Source organism: Triticum urartu, chromosome 1 (assembly GCF_003073215.2).
Source record: "Triticum urartu cultivar G1812 chromosome 1, Tu2.1, whole genome shotgun sequence".
Classification (NCBI taxonomy): domain Eukaryota; kingdom Viridiplantae; phylum Streptophyta; class Magnoliopsida; order Poales; family Poaceae; genus Triticum; species Triticum urartu.
The window spans coordinates 444,105,880-444,118,515 of record NC_053022.1 but is presented as its reverse complement, the minus strand read 5'-3'; the positions used below and the strand labels follow the sequence as shown (position 1 = coordinate 444,118,515).

The following is a 12,636-nucleotide window of genomic DNA, read 5'->3' as shown; positions in this document are numbered from 1 at the left end:
GATGACATAGGAGCCCCATTGGAAGAAGAGCGCCTCTGGTTTTGCTGCTTCTGGCGACAATCAGACTCTGGGTGACCTGGCCTGGAGCAGTAGTCATAGAAGGTGTCACGGCACGACCGACCCTTCTCAACATAAGGAAGGCGACCCACCCCTCGAAGGTGTGGGCAGGAGTGGTGGAGCAGTGGGACGAGCAGACAACACAGGGGCTCGGGCAACCAACACAGAAGAGACTGCAAGCAACCCAGCAGAACGAAGGCGGGTCTCCTTAGCACGAAGCTCAGCAAGTACCTCCGAGATAGGAACACGACCATGAGCAAGCAAGTGAGCACGTCGAGGCTCAAACTCAGATCGGAGGTGAGATAAGAACTCATGGACACGCTGAAACTCCAAGTCAGACCGCATAGTATGACAACAACGACCAGATCCACAGACAACAGTCCGAAGAGAGTCAAGCTGGCGCCAGATGGCAGAACTCTGTGTGTAGAACTCGTCAACAGATGAATCACCTTGCTGAAGATCATACTCCTGACGCACCACAGATAAGTAAAGAGCATCACCAGAGGGCTGATAGCGCTGACAGAGGTAAGACCACATCGCTACAACAGTGCCAAGGCCCATGAACTCCGAAGCAAAGAGGGAGGACACTCACAGTAAGAACAGCAGCAACTCGAGCATCATCATTGCACCACTGAGTGTAAGCAGACCGATCATCACAGTAGACGGAAAGAGCATCTGAATAAGCTGATACCTGCTGATCATAAGCATCAACCGCAGCATCATCAAGCACCTTGGCTACATCCCGATCAGCCTGAGAAGCATCAACAGCAAGAACTGGCGGTACCGGTGGGGTAGGTGCAACGGGAGCAACAGGACATGGCGGACAGGGGACCTCGCCAGATAGAACACCCCACAGCAGAAGACCACGCATATGGATACGCATAGAACCCGCAAACTCAGCATAGTTGGTGCCATCGAAGATCACCGAGCACCGAGGAACAACGACATAGCCTGAAGAAGACATGAGGAGCCCTTTTTAAAGTCAACGGATCCAAAAACTGTATCAGGATTGGGCAACTCGCGCGCTCGAAGCATGGCCCCCGATACTGGATCGGGCAAGGGCACGCTCGCTCGAGCGAAAGCAGAGTTGCCAAGAGGAAGTAGCCAAGCCGGGGATCCTAGGATGGCGGCGCCTGGACGAGGCAGCGGCAGCGGCAGTAGCCGAACAAGGGCGGGAAACAGGGGCGTCGCGGGAAACAGGAGTAGCGGCCGCTGGACGGGAGCGGCACGGCCTTGGGTAGGTGCGGCCGCTGATATGTCTCCAAAGTATCTATAATTTTTGATTGTTCCATGCTATTGTATTATCTGTTTTGGATGTTAATGGGCTTTAATATGCTATTTTATATTATTTTTTGGGACTAACCTATTAACCGGAGGCCTAGTGCCAGTTGCTGTTTTTTTGCCTATTTCAGTGTTTCGCAGAAAAGGAATATCAAATGGAATCCAAACGGAATAAAACCTTCGGGAGAGTTATTTTTGGAACAAACATGATCCAGGGGACTTGGAGTGGACATCAAGAAATCAACGAGGAGGCCACAAGGCAGGCGGGCGTGCCTACCCCCCTGGGTGTGCCTTCCACCCTCGTGGGCCCCTCGTGGCTCCACCGACCTACTTCTTCCTCCTATATATTCATATACCCCCAAAACATCCAGGAGCACCACTAAAACCCTATTTCCACCGCCGCAACCTTATGTACCCAAGAGATCCCATCTTGGGGCCTTTTCCGGAGCTCCGCCGGAGGGGGAATCAATCACTGAGGGCTTCTACATCAACACCATAGCCTCTCCGATGATGTGTGAGTAGTTTATCTCAGACCTTCGGGTCCATAGTTATTAGCTAGATGGCTTCTTCTCTCTCTTTGGATCTCAATACAATGTTCTCGTCGATCTTCTTGGATATCTATTTGATGTAACTCTTTTTGCGGTGTGTTTGTCGAGATCCGATGAATTGTGGGTTTATGATCAAGTTTATCTATGAACAATATTTGATTCTTCCCTGAAATCTTTTATGTATGATTAGTTATCTTTGCAACTCTCTTCGAATTATCAATTTGTTTTGGCCTACTAGATTGATCTTTCTTGCAATGGGAGAAGTGTTTAGCTTTGGGTTCAATCTTGCGGTGTCCTTTCCCAGTGACAGCAGGGGCAGCAAGACACGTATTGTATTGTTGCCATTGAGGATAAAAAGATGGGGTTTATATCATATTACTTGAGTTTATCCCTCTACATCATGTCATCTTGCCTAATGCATTACTCTGTTCTTATGAACTTAATACTCTGATGCATGCTGGATAGCGGTCGATGTGTGGAGTAATAGTAGTAGATGCAGAATCGTTTTGGTCTACTTGTCGCGGACGTGATGCCTATATACATGATCATGCCTAGATATTCTCATAATTATTCACTTTTCTATCAGTTGCTCGACAGTAATTTGTTCACCCACCGTAATACTTATGCTATCTTGAGAGAAGCCACTAGTGAAACCTATGGCCCCCGGGTCTATCTTTTATCATATAACTTTCCAATCTATTTTATTTTGCAATCTTTATTTTCCTATCTATATCATAAAAATATCAAAAATATTTATCTTATTATTATTATCTCTATCAGATTTCACTCTCGTAAGTGACCGTGAAGGGATTGACAACCCCTTTATCGCGTTGGTTGCGAGGTTCTTATTTGTTTGTGTAGGTACGAGGGACTTGAGTGTAGTCTCCTACTGGATTGATACCTTGGTTTTCAAAAACTGAGGGAAATACTTACGCTACTTTACTGCATCACCCTTTCCTCTTCAAGGGAAAACCAACGCAGTGCTCAAGAGGTAGCAGCCGCGCTGGTAGAGGAGGCCGTAGAGGAAGCCGGCAGGGGCAGGTGCGGCCGCGGCGGCATGAATAGTAGCAGGCGGCGATGGATTGTGCAGCAGTCAGCCAGAATCGAGCGGGAGTGGCCGGAGACGAGGTAGGCTAGGAAGGGGAGCACGAAGTTGCATCGTGCGGGAGAGCGAGACTAACCTAGCATCTGATACCATGTTAGATAATGAGCAACTAGTATTCACTGAGGGCCAAAGGCCATTACATATACATGTGAGGTAAAGTGCAAGAAACCCCTTATACAAATGGGGATGTACCGAAAAGGGACTATACACATCTAACAAAATCCTCCCAGTAACAGTTATTACTGGCACATGTTTGCAAAAACAATAAATACGACCATGTATGTATCATATTTATATGTTATATATTCAATTCGGTGTCGAGGCTCATCTGTATCCAGTGAACAGTAAATTTAAAAAAGAATACTAAAGCAATTCAAAAAATTCTTAATTCTTTTTTAGGTGGAAGATGTTCCTATGTGTGATGATCGTGCCAAAGTTCAGCTTGTTCGGACATCTGAGGAGCTCATGGCAAAAATAAAAAATAAAAAAACCAGTCAAAATAGTATGTGAACAATGCACTTTCTTATAACCCCAAATTTGTCTTTTTTTTGCCGAGAGCTGCTGAAATGTCCAAACTCCATGAAATTTGGCATAGACTTCACGCAGATGAGCATCTAGCATCACAACAACAACAACAAATCCTTTAGCCCCAAACAAGTTGGGGTAGGCTAGAGGTGAAACCCATAAGATCTCGTAACCAACTCATGGTTCTGGCACATGGATAGCAAGCTTCCACGCACCCTTGTCCATGGCTAGTTCTCTGTCGATACTCCAGTCCTTCAGATCCCTCTTTACGGACTCCTCCATGTGAAGTTCGGTCTACCCAGACCTCTCTTGACATTATTGGCACGCTTTAGCCGTCCGCTATACACTGACGCTTCTGGAGGCATGCATTGAATATGCCCAAATCATCCCAGCTGATGTTGGACAAGATTCTCTTCAATCGGCACTACCCCAACTCTATCTCGTATATCATCATTCCGGGCTCGGTCCTTCCTTGTGTGGCCACACATCCATCTTGTTGGGGATATAACCCCACGGAATGACTTGCCCGTTCAGGACCAGGTTATCCGGCGGTAGCCTGGCGAATAAGACTTAACATGGCTGTGGTGATCAAGACCTCAAGGCCCATGGGGCGACTCGTAGAGTGGGACTGCTCATGTCCTAGTGCCAGAGGTGGCGGCTCAACGAAGGATGTCGTAATTCCCTTACTTGGGAAGCAAGACGAGTAGGAAACTAATTAGGGCATGGGTCGTAGTACGACCCGGACTCTGTTGTAAGCCAAGGGCCTCGACCTATATATAAAGGAGAGCCCCTGAGGTAGAAAGACTTAACTTACAAGCTCTCGAGTACTAGGATAGCCAAGTCGCACTCTTGTAATTGAGATCATCATCATCAATATCAATCAAGCAGGAAGTAGGCTATTACCTCCATAGGGAGGGGCCGAACCTGGGTAAACCCTTGCCTTTTGATTCCAATCAACCCCATTCAAGCTACCACCTCGCGACGATGGCCTCACGACTAAGTCCTTTCACGAGGACATCTGCCATGACAAAACCACGATAGTTGGCACCCACCATGGGGCTGTCGCTCGATGGTGTCGAGTTCTTGGAGGGAGCTCTCCCAAGGATCGAGGGATACGAGATCGGCCACATGACCAAGAGTCGCCACGGCATGCTCTACATCGACGATTCAGGCTGGGGCCCCGAGGCTGACTCAATCGAGTATGGGTAGAGGTAGGGGGTACGTAGGAGAGGGCAGAGTCTAGCTACGGCGCGATTATACACTCAGATTTACGAGTTTAGGCCCCTCTTGGAGGAGGTAATATCCCTACGTCTCGGTGCCGCGGAGACTTTGTTGATTGGAGTGTTGAGTTACAGGGGGTGCGAACCCTTGTGCAAGAGGGGAGGTGTGGCTTATATAGAGTATGCCGACTCCTTGCAGCCCTCAGTTACGCAAGGGTTCAATGAGAGAATAAAGGTACGAACGTTACTGGTAACGCCCGCGTTTAATGATCTTTATGCCGATGGAGTGATTGTCTGACCGTTGCTATCCTTGGGTGACTCTAGGTCTCCTGTCCTTTGAGTGAAATCTTGTATTCCAAGTGAATAACAACGATCGAGTGGAAGTGGGATATCCGAGTGGATCTTCTGTCGAGTGAGTTACACTCTGTGATGATTCCAGTCGGTATCTTCTTTCTATCTTTGTAGGTCTTGGCCTCTTGCGTAGTGTCCTTGGGTAGGGTATGTAGGTCAGGCCTAGGACCCTACCCTAGGTACATGTCATTGTTATTAGCCCCCGAATGGATCGAGGTCCGAGTGACGAAGGATTGAAGCTGATTTCGGCCCGACTCAATGTCTTGGAGACACTTTTTATGGGTCTGAAAGTATGCGAGTTGTTAAATCCTCTACCAGTTGCCTTGATCGATTCTGGCTTCTTGAGTGTCCGAGTGAAACAAATAGCAGAGCATCAAACAGACTGGATTTGGATATCTCTGACGCATTCAATTGATTTACTGGACCCGGATTCTGTGGGATTTGAAATTTGGAGAAGCGCGCGGGTCGGCTGCACCACGGTAAGCGGGCAAGTGGGGAGGGACTCCTCGATCTTTGCTCCACATTTTTCGCCACATATCGGGATGGCGCCGGTTATGGGATGCACTGAGATTGCGCAGGCCCATAGGTCGGCCACTCAGACGCGCGGGTATAAAAGTCGATGCTGACGAGGCGTGCAACATTGTCCTCCACTTTTCCCCTTCCCCCGTCTCTCTGCTTCTCCCACCTCAGCGCAACGCCGCTCTGCTCGTTCCCGTCGACCACCGCGGAGATGGCAAAAGACAAGACGAAGGCACTAGAGCGCGCTAAGAAGGTGGCCAAGGGCAAGAGGGGGTCGAGCTCACGGTCCGCTCTGCCGCCTGGCTGGATCTAGGGTGATTGGATCCCCTTGTCGGTCACTGAGGATGATTTGGAGGGGCTCGTCACCGACGGCCTGCTGGCGCCCGGATCTTGGAGGTTGCCGGAAGGGGAGTTCGAGCCTGCACCGCGCGACGGCGAGCGGGTTCTTCTTCTCACTCATGTGGAAAGAGGATTTTCTTTGCCTCCGCATCCATTCTTCTGTGGCTTCTTGAACTTCTTTGATGCACAAATCTACCACTTTCCTCTGAACACCATATCGTATCTTGCTGCCTTTGTCTCAATGTGTGAAAACTTCCTGGGATTCCATCCCCACTGGGGGCTATTCAAACACATTTTTACTTGCCAATCCCAATCGGTTAAGAAAGCCAACACGAGTGACACGACAACCCACGTGATCCAGATGTGTGGGGGTTTAGGTGTTCAAATGAGGGGTAGGAGCGCCTTCCCTTCCACGACCTTTCCCGAGTCGGTTAGGGGGTGGCAGTCACCCTGGTTCTACTGCAAAGACATTCCGACTCCTGGTGCATCGACTGGTCTTCCCCTTTCTCTCTAGAGAGACTCTGCGCCCCCATTCGTTGATTGTGGATGAGGAGGAGAAGGGCAATGTGGCGATCTTGGTTGAAGCAGTCGTTGAGCTGATCCGAGGTGGAGTGACGGGCCTAGATCTGCTGGAGGTGTTCCCCAGTCGGCACATCCAGACTCTGCAAGCGCGTGACCATCCCATGTGGTTGTACTCGGGTGCAGACGGCACTGCCAGGACCCATCCAGAAGAGGTCGGTGAGGTTACCGTGGCCAGTGGCTTAGGAGCATCACCGGAGCCTGTGATAACCCACGCGGAGCCAAATGAATTCTGCCCTTCGATGCCGAGCATCCACCAAGAGAGGTGAGACATAACTTGTCGAGTGAATCATCTCTGTTTTCAATATGCAACTGAATTGGAACCCGATTGATGTTGAAATCTGTATATTGCAGGCATTCATGAAGATGTACTCGCCCATGCCGAACGAGGAACAATTCACCGGAGGAGCGAAAAGCGAGGGCAGGAGTGCCGACTTTGATTATGCAGACAATAGTGAAGATGACAGCGACGACTCTGATGATAGTGAAGAGGTCGAGTCGCCACCATGCACTATGCGCTGTACCAAGCAGACTCAAGATCCGACAGCCGGCCAGAGCAAGACTGCGGTGTCGAGTGTCAGGAACCAGAAGTGCACTCGGACGCCAACTCCTGACCCGACTGAAAAAACTGCCAAGCAAGCCAAGACTGTTCCATCCAAACCTCAGAAGGCCTTGCCCAGGATAAAGGTTCACTACTAGGGAAAAGCTTATAGGCAGACGCTTACTAGCAGCGTGGGTTTATACCCCCGCTACTGCTACTTACTAGTAGCGCGGGTTTATAACACCCGCTACTACTAAATTGATAGTAGTAGCGCGGGTTTATAACCCTCGCTACTACTAAGTGGTCTCTGACGCGTCTCCCCCCGGGACATGTCATAGTAGTAGTGTGGGGTACTAACTGGCGCTACTACTAAATGAATAGCTATAGCACATGTGAGACACCCACGCTACTACTTACTGCTGCACCATCCACATGATCCACCACACCCACCACTCTTCTCATTCCCTTCTCCTTCTCCCACACCGGCGCCGCCTCCTCCATCTCCCCGGCTCAACCCAGCCCTCATCCGACCAAAGCAGGAGCTGACCGACCGAGTGAGCTGCCCAAACACAGAGTTCACCATGGAGACGACTTTCTTGTCCGCCGCCTCCCTCTTCCACGCCAACGACGACAGCGACGATGACGACGGCGGCGGCACACGAGGTAAATTAAACCCAGCCCCCGTTCGTGTTCCCATCCATTCCGCTGCCCACCTTGTGCTCCTAGCTGACGAACCCCTTTCCTGCTTCCCCCTTTCCGGCGATTAAAGACGAGGCGCAGGTGGGCGCCGAGGGGGAGAGCTAGCAGCCGGCGCTAGAGTACGAGGAGAGGATCCACAAGTTCCCTGGCGTGGTAAAATTACCGACCTAACTCTGAATCCTAGTTAATTTCGCTACTGTCCTAATCACTCTGCGAACAAGCAGATCAGCCAGAAACCTTATGTTTGTTGTCCAGTGTCAATGGTGCAGCTCGAAACCCTGGAAGCACGATGAACCTCATGAATAGACCTGAATATTTGTTTTAGGTAGATGCTTGACCATTATGCTTTGGGAGAGTGCACGCGAGTCTACCATCCAAAACTGTAGTTGACCAATCTAATTTGGCATGACCAGTTGTAGCGTCTCGGTGATAAAAGGGTTAACAATATCGAGGGATTTTGTTTATTCTTCTTCTAAAGATGATTGTCGACCTTTGCATTTTCCGCAGGTTGCAATTCGTGTAGCACAAAGTAGTATATTTATTGGTCCATACGTTTGTAGATAACAATGGATCTGAATGTTTGAATGTCACATCATTTCACTATAAATGTCGTTTTGGACTTTGATATGGTCTTCCAGTGTACAGTTTGACATCATTTTTCTTGAAAATATGTTTCGTCGAATAAAATAGGCACATATAAGCAGAGTACATTTCATTAGGCTTGTTTTATCGGTTTGGTGTTATAGATGGTTGACGGGGAGAGACGACACTGCTGGTTTGCTGAAGTGGTAGGTTGCCATTCAGGTCAGTCCCCAATACTCTTCCTCCTTGGGCTCAAGAATTTACTTGCATTAGGGAGTTAGCCGAGCCACATTTAACCCGGTGAAGATAAGATTACGACTTTAGTACATTGATAGTCAACATAAGAACACAACTAAAATATGCGCAGAAGTTAGTTAGGATGTAGCGAGAAGCTGTAGAGACTGTTTGGGTGTGATTCCTGTCAGTGGACTGATGAAATTTTTGGTAGAGCAATTCAGGCATGTAGTTGGATGGATGAATATACCTTGCATACATCTCTAGGATTTACAGAATGAAGCTAACAATTGCTTGAGCCTACTATGTTATATATGCTAGGAGTATCCTCGGCCAGGTTAATTACTAATGATCTGAATTGCTTGAATAGCTGCAAACTTGTGGCCACACAAGTTAACTTTTTTATATTTTACATAATGATTTTTATACTAGCTAGCATTTCTCATATCACAAAAGCTGTTGCTGCACTTCATATCTTCCACCTTTTTTATCTGATTTCAAGAAGTTAACTTTGGGCGTTGCCTCATTTACATCTATTTTTCAGATGCATTTATCTACTGATTGCCCACGTGCAACCTAGGAACAGGCCGGTGATGTCTTCGGTTGTCATGATGCTGGCCGGTGAGAATGCCACGTTGCCAGAGCCAAATGAGCCCGACGTAAACCTGGGGAGGAACACGACAGATACATGATTTTATGAAAATGAAAGCGAGTTGACCATGACCACTATAGATACTAGGTAGTTTAGCTTGGGATAGAACACAATGCACGGGTTACAACAGAAGTTATTTCTTGTCTCACAATTACTGATTGCTCTTTGTTCTCATTTTCCTTTGTTAGCTGAAACTATTCCTTGTCTACAGATAAGCGGAAGCCGGGTTCGGAGCCACCGATAGTGTCTTCCTTGGATTCGTTCGTGCAATAAGGAGGGGACCCGACCTTCTTCACGTGTCGAGCAACAAGTAAGGACCAGCCTTCGGCTATTACTATTGATTCATGTGCATGCACAATAAAGAAAACAAATACAATACTAGATTTGGAAACAGGATGTGAACCAACAAGTTTTCACTTTCCTGATGTGGGTGCAGGGGTGATCGAGGAGGATTACCAGGGCCCGATGGGTGTGGTTTTCACTTACCTCTTCAACCACTTGGAGGTGGACTTCACCATGAAGCCCGGTAACTACTGCACACAGATGATCATCCAGGTGATCGCGCCATCGGAGGTCGCCGAGGTGGAGGTCCTCGACGCCACCGTCAGGGGGGAGGTCCACCGGCGCCTGAACTCCAAGCCTTGGTAGATACATCTAGAGAAGTGATTTTTTTAGGTTGGTGGTGGAATGATAGGGAAGGTACCCACCTTTTAGATGATGGTTGTGTTCTTCTGATGTTAAATGGGATGTCGTGATTTCTTTCAGTTGAGATGTTGTTCCTTGACATGAGTTTATTTTGCACTGGGCATGTCTATTTCTATCCAGGAATAATGCATCTAAATTTTATTTTTAATTCCTAATTAGCTAGTAGTAGCGCGGGAGGAAAAGTGCACGCTACTACTACTACTTAGGATAGTAGTAGCGTTGGTTGATATAGTAGTAGCGCGGTGCCTTCCGTGCTACTACTAACAGACTTAGTAGTAGCGTGGGTTGCATCCGCGCTACTACTATCGACTTAGCTGTAGCGCGATACTAGTAGCGCGGGTACCCGCGCCGCTAGTAGCCAGTTTACCCGCGGTGCTAGTAGCCTTTTCTATAGTAGTGGTTACTGTGCCTATCGCTTCAACGTGAGTGCTTCTTCTTTTTCACTTTCTATCTTACTACTGCAAACCTTTATGCCTTTGCTGACCGAGTGAACTTTGTGTGTCAGAGCTGCTACTTAGGTTACGTCGCCCATGCAAGTTGATGAGGAGCATGCAGAGGACACCGTAGACGTGGCCACTTCTCAGCGAGGTGAGATACGTTTGCCCTCTATCTTGTTCCATTGGTTGACTCATCGATTGAATGAGTTGTCGATGTCGAGTGGCCGCAGAACCATTAGATATCATACAACTTCCTGACGATGATGAGGACGAGCTTCCGAAAGGTGCGAGTGGTGGAGGTACGACCTCGAGCACTCGTCGTAGTTTCACTCGGAGGGCGTCGTCGAGCAGAACACCGCCTACAGCGTGCTTCAGAAGCCTGGTGGTTCATCTCAAGCTGGCGCTATCTCCACTGCTCCACTGTCGACTGCTCCGCCTTTGGTATCAACTCTTCCAATTTCGGGACGTGCTGGCCAACCACAAGTGCCGATCCCTCCAGCTGCATCGTCAACTCCTGCGTCGAGTGTTCCTGTGTCGACTGTTTTCACTCTACATCATGTTCCAGAAGACCAGGCCGGGGCCAGCAAGGAAGCCATGATCCAGGCTGATCTGATGATGCAGCGTCTGTAGGCGGTGTATGAAGGCAGCAAGTTAGCTTATGACGCCAGCATGACCCTTCACGTGAATGTTCGAGTAAGTGCGATTGTAAGTGGATTTCTGATTGGATTTTGTCCCGTTTGTCTTGATTCTGCACACCCACTAGGTGTTCTTGATTTAGTACTTGTTTAGTCGTAGCCTTACATTCTAATGTTCTCCACTTGGACCGGTCAGGCCGTACCGAGTGGAAAATCGATCCAGTGGGGGCATGCTGAGTGCATCCACTGGGTGTAGTCCCCGAAACCACCGTCTAATGTTTGATTCGACAGGGGCCTTAGTATTTTTTTCTTGTAGATCACCACTCGCGCCAGTCAGGCCACACCGAGTGGGGGTTGATCCAGTGAGGGCACGCTGAGTGCATCCACTGGGTGTAGCTGTAGTCCCCGACACCACCGTTGAATGTTTGATTCAGCGGGGGTCTTCAGATTTTTTGCTTGTAGTTCACCACTTGCGTCGGTTAGGCCACGCTGAGTGGGGATTGATCCGGTGGGGGCACGCTGAGTGCACCCAGTGGGTGTAGTCCCCAAGACTGCCGTCGAATGTTTGATTCGGCGGGGGTCTGAGAATGTTTTTTTGTAATCTTCCACTCGGATCGGTCAGGCCGTACCGAGTGGAAAGTCGATCCAGTGGGGGCACACTGAGTGCACCCACTGGGTGTAGTCCCCGAGACCGTTGTCGGATGTTTGATTCAGCGGGGGTGATACGTCCCCATCGTATCTACTTTTTCAAACACTTTTGCCCTTGTTTTGGACTCTAATTTGCATGATTTGAATGGAACTAACCCGGACTGACGCTGTTTTCAGCAGAATTGCCATGGTGTTTTTTGTGCAGAAATAAAAGTTCTCGGAATGATCTAAAACTTAAAGGAGAATATTTTTGGAATTAATAAAAAATATTGGCAAAAGAATCAATAGAGGGGGACCTAGCGGCTGTCCACAATGGTGGAGGCCCCCCTAGGGCGCAACCCCTGCCTTGTGGTGTTGGGAATCGTTGCATGGAAAACAAAATATTTTCTACGCACACGCAATGATCTATCCATAGAGATGGATAGCAATGAGGGGAGAGTGTGTCTACGTACCCTTGTAGACCATAAGCGGAAGCGTTTCACAACGCGGTTGATGTAGTCGAACTTCATCGCACTTCAACCAATCAAGTACCGAACGCATGACACCTCCATGTTATGCACACGTTCAACTCGGTGACGTCCCTCGCCTTCTTGATCCAGCAAGACATCGAGGTAGTAGATGAGTTCCGTCAGCATGACGGTTTGGTGATGGTGATGGTGAAGTGATCCTCGCAGGGCTTCGCCTAAGCACTATAAAAATATGACGGGTGGAGTAAACGGTGGAGGGGTGCACCGCACATGGCTAAACAATTGTCTGGGGTGTGCTAGGCGCCCCCTCCCCCCCCCCCACACACATATATATATAGGTGGGAGGGGGAGGGGAGAGGCCAGGAGGCGCCCCAAGTAGGTCTGAATCCTACTTGGGCTCCTCCCTAGCCGTGCTCCCCCTGCCATATATGTCGGAGGGGGAAGGAAAGAGAGGGGGAGAGGGAAGGAAGGGGGAATCCTATTCCTCTCTTTCCTTTCCCTTCCCGTCTTTC

The 12,636-nt window shown here is 48.9% G+C and overlaps 1 long non-coding RNA gene across 1 annotated transcript; it reads left to right on the top strand.

The window, feature by feature from the left end:
- The first annotated feature begins 8,379 nt into the window (after positions 1-8,379).
- LOC125535257 lies at positions 8,380-10,008 on the top strand. Its single transcript, XR_007294607.1, has 4 exons — positions 8,380-8,568; positions 9,125-9,201; positions 9,444-9,542; positions 9,669-10,008. It is a non-coding gene; the product is annotated as an uncharacterized LOC125535257 (long non-coding RNA).
- Positions 10,009-12,636: the final 2,628 nt, after the last annotated feature.